Source organism: Dromaius novaehollandiae, chromosome 4 (assembly GCF_036370855.1).
Source record: "Dromaius novaehollandiae isolate bDroNov1 chromosome 4, bDroNov1.hap1, whole genome shotgun sequence".
Classification (NCBI taxonomy): Eukaryota; Metazoa; Chordata; class Aves; order Casuariiformes; family Dromaiidae; genus Dromaius; species Dromaius novaehollandiae.
This window is the reverse complement of record NC_088101.1, coordinates 44,482,004-44,490,486: the sequence shown is the minus strand read 5'-3', so window position 1 is coordinate 44,490,486 and position 8,483 is coordinate 44,482,004. Positions and strand designations below refer to the sequence as shown.

General features: G+C 43.3%; 1 protein-coding gene across 8 annotated transcripts in view; it reads left to right on the top strand.

Moving 5' to 3' along the window:
- The first annotated feature begins 2,262 nt into the window (after positions 1 to 2,262).
- Positions 2,263 to 8,483, top strand: part of MARCHF1 (membrane associated ring-CH-type finger 1) — a 247,853-nt gene continuing 241,632 nt past the window's right edge. For 5 of the 8 annotated variants that reach the window (XM_064510927.1, XM_064510923.1, XM_064510922.1 and 2 more), the window contains exon 1: positions 2,263 to 2,386. The gene's annotated coding sequence lies outside the window, so the exon portion shown is untranslated. Of the gene's footprint in view, positions 2,387 to 2,941; positions 3,161 to 8,483 lie in introns of those variants that run through there. The other 3 variants (XM_064510921.1, XM_064510924.1, XM_064510928.1) reach the window with 3 other exon arrangements.

Below are 8,483 nucleotides of genomic sequence, written 5' to 3'. Positions count from 1 at the left end.
TATGGTTCTGGATGCGTAATGCTACTGTTCAGAATCTTCTTTAGCATGAACCATGGGTCCATCTCCCTCAACTTTATTATCGCTTTAAATGTCCAAATATACTGGCTTGTGAGAACACTGAATCTTGATGTCTAAGAAAACAATTCAGATACAGTAAGCAGTGAGCTTGGGCATACATTTGGTCATAACAGATTGTTCAGCTATGGCGTTCTTGGTCTTCTTAGGCACATGGAATTGGAGTAGCTGTAGTTAAAGGGTTGTTAATATGCTGAAGGTATGACTATAGCTCACTTCTCTAATTCACAGGAATCTAAAAATGGTTGCTAGAAAAAAACTGCAGCCTCTCTAAATCAGTAGTTCCACCGTTGTTACCTGATACAGTAGTAGCAATTATAACGAGCCTTTTCCACCGACAGGTTGATGTTCTGCTCTGCCGAAGAATTCACTGTGAGGAAATCACCCTGCAATGCTAAAACAAGCACATCTTTTTATATTAACTTATCTGAATTAATGGTCTAGTGTGCATGTTTTCTTTAGTTAAATATTATTATCCAAATGTCACCTTATTCCTTGTTTTATGCTTGTAGCTGCCTCATTATTCACTTAATAGCAGTCATCTATGTGAGTTAGCTTTTTTGTTATTTTTGTCTTTTAAATTTTGTGTTCTATTTAATGAAATCATTGAAGTGTCTTATTGAAATGAAATAGTACTAGGTTAATGAGCTCAGTAACCTTTAGTAAACCTCAGTGACCACTCCACTTTCCCAATGCGGTGAGCAAAACTCTGCCTAGGGCTTCAGGAGTCCAACTGGAAGAAGAAGTGTGGGGAGTTTGCTTCTTTATTTATTTGGGAGGAAAGTATTAATTCCTGCATATATGTTTTTGCTGACCCAGTATTTGAAAAATTCTTTCACAGATAACAGGGGACAATTTAACACCTGAATACTTGCTTGGGAACTGAAAAAGTGATGGATTTGGATGCTATACGTAGCCATACAAATATGTTAAAATGGTGAAGCAGAGCAGCGATAATTGAAGCTGATGCAGGTCCATTTTCAAGTTTATTTTCAGAGTATAAAAATTGTGGTTACAAACCTGATCAGGCAAAATCTCCAGGTTATTAATTGTGAGCATGAGTTAAAGTGTAGCTGCATATAGTTGAGCATTAAAAGAAGTTTTAAACTAGTCTCAGAAGGTGAGGAGAATTTTGTACAGTTTTATTGCTTCTCTACTATGTGCTAGAAAAGGAGAAGAAATATAGGACAAGCAGGTATAACTGTAAAAACCCTGTTATGTTTTCAACTTTGGATCAGAGCCCAGGACTCAGAAAAATATGAGAAAAAGTAGTGAGTGAGCTTCAAAGTATGCAGGTCCCCAATTAATGTTAACTTCATCGTGATGAAGGTGATGCTCGTCAGATACTTGCTGCCACGGCAAAAGGAGGACTAGATAGTCCTCCACCTTCTCCATGGACTTCTTTGAAGGCGCCTGAGGCTTGTACTGCTCTTTCTTCCACGCAACAGCTCAGACAGACATTTTCTTTAATGTCTGATCTGTCAGTCTGGCATCGTTATAGAAACAAACCTGAGTATACCTGTATGTCCTCTTCTTACTCTACCCTTAAGACTAGACAGGCATAATTTACATCAGTCTGCAATGGTTTATTTTCATGATGAATTCTTTAACAATATATGGAACTAGTGGATGTGTATCTCGGAAACTTGCCTAAGGTATATTTTATATCTCGTCTTTCCCAGCAGAAGGCTCTGCAAGCACCACCCGAGCACGCTGCCGGGTTTGTTGAGCTATCTAAACCGTTCAGACTTACAGACGTGTTTTCAAACATGACATGAGAAGAACTATACAACCTGGAGTCTAGACAAAGGAGTGGCGCCTCCCCCCGCCCCCCGTTCTTGCTGAACTAGCAGCTGGGAGCTGCCTGCGCGGCACTCCGGAGGGGGGGGAGCGGGAGAAGCCAGACTAGTCCTCTTTGTTTATTTATACATGTATATTTATCGCGAAGAGCAATAAACCTGCAGCGAGGGAAGCACACCCCCTCCTCTGTGCGCCCGGGGCTTTCGCGCACAACTCCTGCCCCTCCACCACACCGCCGTTAGGAGCCCCGTGCGGGAGCGGCGGGCGCGGGGCCGCCGTGCGGGCGAGCAGCGCGGGGGGACCCCCGGCCCGCGGCGGGGGGGAGGGGGCGGAGCGCGCGGCGCCGCCTCCAGGTGCGCCGGGGGAGGGGGCGCGGGATGACGTCACGGGGCGGGGCGGGGCGGGCGCCCCTCGGCCGGCGGCATGGGGCGGGCGGCGGAGACCGGGAGGCGGCCGGGGCCGCGGCCGCCGCCCCCGCGCGCCGCTCCCTGAGACGCTCGGGCCGCCGCCGGTGAGTGCGGGAGGGCGCGGGGGGCCGCACCGGCGCTGGGGGCGAGCGGGAGAAGCAGCCCGTGGAGGGGCGGCTGCTGCTGCCGCCCGCCCAGCGTTGGGGCGCCCCGGCGGGGCGGGCTGCGGCCGCGGCGGTGCGCCGTGCTGTGCTGTGCCGGGCCGGGCCGGGCCGGGCCGTGCCGGGCCGGGCGTGCCGCGGGGCTGGGGCGGCTTCGCGTGCCCCTCCGCGCGGCGGCGGCGGTCCCGGGGTGCTGAGCGCGCGGGGTGGCGGGGCGCTGCGCGGGCGCCGGCCGCGTTGCTCGCGCGGTGCCCGCAGCCGGTTGGCGGGGGTCGCTGCGCGCGGGGCGGAGAGGGGACGCGAAGCGGGGGTGGCGCGGGGCCGGGGCTGGGGCTGGGGCCGGGGCTGGGGCTGCCGCCGCGCCGGGCTGGGCGAGCGCGCCGCGTCCTCCGCCGCGAAGTAGCGCGCGCGTCTTGCGTGTTCCCCGTGCTCGGGGTGGGCTCCCGGGCAGCGCGGCTTCCAGAGCCGCCTCTCTCCTTCCCTCTCCTGCTCTTTCTGCAAGCTGTGGGCAGGAATGAGTGGAAGGGGGGAGGCACAGCAGCTGCAGAGAACTGCCCTCACTGTCTGAACGGAAAGGTGATGAATTGCCGTGTGTTTCTCCTCTGTTTGAAACGCTGTGAAGATCAGTTGTCTCATCTGCGTGCGGAGACCTGCGGATCTGAGAATTATTTAGTGTGTTTTCTTAAAACACACACCATGAGAATTACGTGAATTAAAGTAAGTACACAAAGTGGTGTACTGCCTGAGAGCATGGGCTTATCCTGCAGAGCATTTCCTTCCCGGTACTGAACACTTAGCATGGGCAATGCTACAGTACTTCATTAAAAAGTTGGAAACTAATTAGCTCTTTCATGCAGCTAGAGTCCCAGATTTTAATTAGAGTTCCTGTCTTCAAGTTTAAACCGATTAAAGCTATGCTAAAGCTACTTTGGTTATTTTCAGTGGGTTTTTTTTTTTTTTTTTTTTTTTTGGTGCGTGTGTGTGTTAGGTAATTTTAAGGTCTTCAAAGAAGAAAACTCTTGAAACTCTTTTGTGTGGGGGTCTGTCCCAGTCTCTGTTAGGTGTGTGGGGTGTGAATACGCGTGTTATGTGCATTTTCTGTAAGAATGAGGAAGGAAACTAATGATGGTGAGAGTTACAGATTTGGTGTTCGTAGGGTGTTGGTTTCAATTGGAAAACCATAATTTGAAGAAGAAAATGGGAATGTACTAACGACAGTAGCAGTGGATCATCTGTGAGCATTCCCATGCATTTCCCAACATGCAAACCATGTATGTGTTTGGAGATACAGTGATGATGCTTCCTAATAATACTAAGAACTGCGCTAATGTCTAAGATGCCTGACTAAAAGACTCATCCTAATTTAAAGTTGTCATGATGATTAAGTATTACCATCATTACTTCCCCTATTCATCTCATGTCCATACCTCAGTTTTTATTCTGCTGAAGAATTGTTACTTGCTTTAGACATTAAAAAGAAAATTTAGTGTATCACTCATTCGTGGGCACCCTGCTATATTTTTAACAACTTTCTTACCCTCTTCAGTTGCTTGAGAGACTTGAAAATGGATAATTCCCTAGGGAGTTGTTATGCTGATTAGACTTACATAAAATATAAGCCAACTATGCTTCACAGCACTCTTGACAAACTTTGCGGGAAGAGTTTACTGTTTTTCTCACACTAATATCTCTTGTGACAGTATTTAGCTATGGGTGCTTTAAAAGATTAAAAAGTAGTTTTCTGGAAAAAGCGTGATAAATGAATAATGCCTTTTTAAGCTGTGTGGATGGTTCAAGCTAGTAGTACTTGAAGCTGGGACTGACAGCTGAGCTTAGCTCTGGAAGCTTGTTCCACTTCCAGGTCTAACCGAGTCAGAGCTGTGGTAATCTTCAGGTTGTGACAGAAAGTTCTCTCAACGGTTTGAGTATTTAATCACTTTTTTTTTTTTAAATAGTGACTAAATTCTGCGCAAAAGAAACTTCTGTGCAAAACCTGAAGTGTTAATTTTATATGACTAGATATGTGTTCAAAGTGCTTAAATCCTTCTCAGTTTCAGGTGTGCTGCCCATATAACTAAATTTGGAATTAATGTGATTAATTTTTCCTGACTCTGATTATCCCTAATGTTTGTCAAATACAGCTTATATCAACTCATATGGTGTTGCTATAGATAATGGAATAAACTGTCATCTTGATTTTTATATTTGATGTGGGATTTGTATACATAACTGCTGCCATTCACACCGTTTTTAATATCCTCAGAATAACTGTCGTGCTTTAGACAATTGGCCTTTCTCTTGTGGAAGAAGCAAATTCACATACTAGAAATCTCTATATGTAAAAATTAAGTCTTCTAAAATCTAATAAATGCTTTATTAGCTTGTCACTCCTGAGGGACCTTACATATGATCTAGGAACAAAATTCACTAACTGCATGCTACTACATTTCCAGTATGAAGAACACGGGGTTTGTGGATAGCATGTGAAGTCTTGCTGGATCGGTCAAACTAGGATTTGATATGACCTATGCTGATTATCTTTTCCCAAGCCGTGGGTATCCTACTGTAATCTTGCTTCTTCCTTCCTTTTTCAGTTATGCTAGTTTATAGTGCTGTCACCATGCCTGTTGCCATCAGATGCGTTTTCTATTTCTGTTGCCTTCTTGCATTGCTATTTTATGTTTTTTAGGTTTTCAATTTAAATCTCCCTTAGTTTCTCTATATATGTTATCCATTCCTTAATCCAGTATATTCAGCATCATATGGCATATATGGTAATGAAACTACATGAATTAACTTAACAAAATGTTTCTCCCTAAAGATTTTTTTTATGTGAAGTTAAATGCAAAATAGCTTCATAGTCTAATAATGGTGCAAGTTCAAATAATGACTTAATAAGAACTTAGCATGTTATTTGATGAGAATAAGCTCATTAATTATCAAGATTAATGAGGTCCATTCCTTTGAGGTGAATGGAGTGATCACAGCACAAGAAAAGGACAGATGTGCCTTTCACCTGGACAGTATTTGTCCACATCATTAATTGACTATTGGTCGAACAGTGGATTTTTTTTCTAGGCAGATATATTGCATTATAGCAGTTCTGTCAGGTTCTGTGTGAAAGAGGAATGAATACCTCTTAAACAGTAGACAGTATGAAACAATAAAAAAATCCTTATTTTACCATTTAATATTGCTTTATGTAGGATAAATGTCTAGAGCATTTACGTGCTTCATGTAGCTTGTTCTGCAGGATGGTTCTCAGAATGCAACGGAATTAAAGGTACTTTGAAAAACTTGTACTGTAACAGTGATATTCTGTTGGTTGTAGGATGGGGTATATTTTTGTCTCGTACTGTATCGTGCAAGACTGACAGTTTTGGCAGTGTTGATTTACGAAAGGATATAAAGTTGATTTCAGACTGGATGGTGTTCATATTGAATAACAAAGTTTTTGATTTTACATGATAACTATATTTGTAGCACTTTTGTAATCTAAAGAAATTAATGTCTTTATGTGAGGAGGGTGGCATTCAAGGCATGGAAAACTTTTTTGGTAGCTCAAATATAAGAAGAGTTCCAACCTGCCCAAATTTTCTCCTATTAACTTTGATTATTAGCTGCCAAATTTCTTCATGTGAATATGTTCCAGAATTGACTCATCTGTTTCTGTTTGTCTCTATTATCTGGAAGCATGTCTGCTCTAGGATATTGCTGTGAACGGAAGCACTGCGTGAAGTCTTAGCTCAGTAGCTACTACCCAGTAATGACTTCTTGGGTGAACTTTGAGTGCTCTGTAGAGAGGTAGCTTGTGGTATTGTACTCTCTGTGTCTGTGTCTATTCAGGCACCTTGGAGCTGGTTGGAGTCAGTGGGTCTCTTTGATTCTATTTGTACCTTCAAATTGACTTTTAGAGAGACAATGTTAGAAGTTAAACATGATTTCTGCAAAAAGGACATGTAATGTTTCATTGTGTTGACATACAGTCCAGTATGGAATACAGTGGAAAATTTTGGACATGAAGTACTTCTGAACATTAAGCTGCTTAAATACTTTTAATCTGTTCAGCAGCTCGGTTTTAGAGTCTAAAAACTAGAAGTTTGGTTTATATGTGATTTAGAATAATACCATTCTGTGTCTACTTATCTCAGTTCCAAAATTAGGTTCTTTAAATAAGACATAGGAAATCTGGCAGTGACAACTATGAGGCTTTCCATTATCCTCAAAGGATTTTTCATTTGTTGAACGTTTTGTTAATGTCTATAAAAGCATTACAGTTAACTGTTCCCTTATGTTGTGTTATACTTCTTGCTTTATGTCACTTTACACAGGTTTAGAGTGGGTAAGCTGAGGAAAGAGAGTGACAGTATCCACCTAATCACCAACATCAGGTGGTCAGGACTTTTAGTGAGAATGTGCAGGGGACAACTTGTGTACATGGCACTCCTGAGTGTGTCCGTATTGCAGCAGACACGCATACGCAAGCCGCCTCAGACACACGGGCCATCATAGCCATGAACTGAGAAGCTGCATGCCACCATAGCAGTGACTGGCCAGCTAATTCAAATTGCATCTTGAATGTGGTGTTGATATAGCCTAAGAGACTAAATAAGCAATTAAGTGTACAGAATTTCTTCATATATAATATACTACTAGTTTGATTTCTCATAGAGGTCAGTCTTGTGAGAAGATGTTATGGGAGAGAGGGACTTCTTTAGTCTGGAAGAAAGGTTCAAGAGGGAAAATTGATTAATAAATTGGTTAAACTGTAAAGTTGATGTACTATGAGACAGGATAAATAGATGTCTGGCCAAAATATTGGCCTGGTGCCTGGTACAACATATTGGCATGAGATCAGTAGTAACAAAGTAAGGGCTAGAATAAGATTTCTATCCAATAGAGAAGTGAACTTCTTGAGTAGTTTTCTGATGGGACAGGGGTATGTGTGTGTTACATGGTCAGAGTTTTAAGGTGGAGCCCGAGTCTTCTGTGTAAGATATTGTATGACTTCATAACCATGGTAAAAGGAGACTGGGAAAATAATCTTGGTCCAAGTGCAGATTTAATCCTGGTGTGCTACTGGAAATCGCCAGCTAGAACGTTTTTGCATAGCAGAAGACTGAGGTGAACTCTAGCTCTTGGGTTTCTTGGGTCGCCTGAGTGCAGAGGCAGCTGTGGTGAGCTCTCTACTGCTCTGTTGTTTAAGGACCTTGACGCTATCAACTGGAGTAAGAAAAAATCTTACTCAGGACTAGGCTGTGGGGTGAAAGTTAGCAGAAAGTGAAGCAGAACTGAATCTAATCATCCTTTCCTCATCTTGTGGGCCCTGTTAGAGGGAGGATTATGGTTCCCAAGGGAAAACCTGTTGTGCTTCAGCAGTTCCAATATGTGAAACTTGCGTCAGGCTGTGTGACCAGATATCTGTCTTTAACTCATAATCCATCTGACCACAGATATATTCCCAGCCTGTGTTGGGGAATATGCTGCTTCACCTCTTCTCCTGTTCAGGCTGAAAGGATTTGTGCTGCCTCTTTCGAGGGAAACCAGATCATGGTTCCTCCTGAGTGCCAACCCCTTTTTAAAGTTGTGTGCTGTCACATCACAGTGGTGTGGGCTTTTTCATTTAAAGCCCTCCTGCCAAGTGTGGCCAAGCACAGGTTATTTGATTTGACTAAGTTGTTCTTGTGGAGGTGGTAATAATTTCAGTGAAGTGTAGAAAATTCCTCTATGTGATAATAGTATCAGATTGTCCTTCTCATTGCTGGTTCTACATATGGCTAAACAGTCATTAAGGATTCAACTGATGGATATGAGTTTTCATGGGGATAGATGCTTTTCTATAAATCTGATAAATATTTTCAGTCCTGTAGAGTTCTGTTTAAAATGCAGCTTTCTTGTCTGTATACCATTTTTTTTTTCACTTAGAAGTAAAATCAATATCTGGGTTTAGTGGAAGTCCTAACGGAAGACATTTGGTATTGGATGGAAGATGGCATACCTGTAAAAAGCCAAACTAATTCCAGTTCCAAACACCTCTCAG